Source organism: Etheostoma spectabile, chromosome 8, assembly GCF_008692095.1.
Source record: "Etheostoma spectabile isolate EspeVRDwgs_2016 chromosome 8, UIUC_Espe_1.0, whole genome shotgun sequence".
Taxonomy (NCBI): Eukaryota; Metazoa; Chordata; class Actinopteri; order Perciformes; family Percidae; genus Etheostoma; species Etheostoma spectabile.
This window is the reverse complement of record NC_045740.1, coordinates 32,057,581-32,058,156: the sequence shown is the minus strand read 5'-3', so window position 1 is coordinate 32,058,156 and position 576 is coordinate 32,057,581. Positions and strand designations below refer to the sequence as shown.

Here is a 576-nt window from a genome sequence, read left to right as displayed (position 1 = left end):
ACAGTTATTCCGTTGTCTTCTGCATGTGTTCTGTTTATTTTTTTAAAAATGCATTAGCCTACTTGTCACTATTGTTGTCGCGAGTTTCGATTTAAACCCTACTACAGCTGTTTAGATGTTAGAAATGGCTGCACTGGCACCCTGATGCGTACTGGGACTTTTCCCGGTGGGAAGGTAGTGTGTAGCCGCTGCCCGGTGACCGCTGCAAGGTGACCGGTGGCCGCTGCCTGTTGACCGCTGCAAGGTGACCGCTGCAAGGTGACCGGTGGCCGCTGCCTGGTGACCGCTGCCCTGTTGACCGCTGCCAAGGTGACCGCTGCAAGGTGACTGGTGGCCGCTGCCTGGTGACCGCTGCAAGGTGCCCGGTTAGCCGCTGCCCGGTAGCCGCTGCCCGGTAGCCGCTGCCTGCCGGCAGACCTGCGAGTCGCGTCAGTGTCCACTCTCTCTGTAAAAGTAGAGATGAGCAGCGCAGTGTCCGTGGTCTCAGCTTCAGGTTCATAAAGGACGCGCTCCGGAAATTAGGTGTGACGATATTAATGTAGTGATATTCCAGATGATAATAATGGCAGACTGGTC

General features: G+C 55.4%; 2 protein-coding genes across 2 annotated transcripts in view; one reads left to right on the top strand and one right to left on the bottom strand.

Annotated features, from left to right (window-relative positions):
• LOC116693433 (uncharacterized protein KIAA0513-like) overlaps positions 1-576 on the top strand; it is a 453,101-nt gene that overhangs the window by 187,505 nt on the left and 265,020 nt on the right. The window lies entirely within an intron of this gene.
• LOC116693434 (uncharacterized protein KIAA0513-like) overlaps positions 1-576 on the bottom strand; it is a 453,088-nt gene that overhangs the window by 215,675 nt on the left and 236,837 nt on the right. The gene's annotated exons all lie outside the window — the stretch shown is intronic.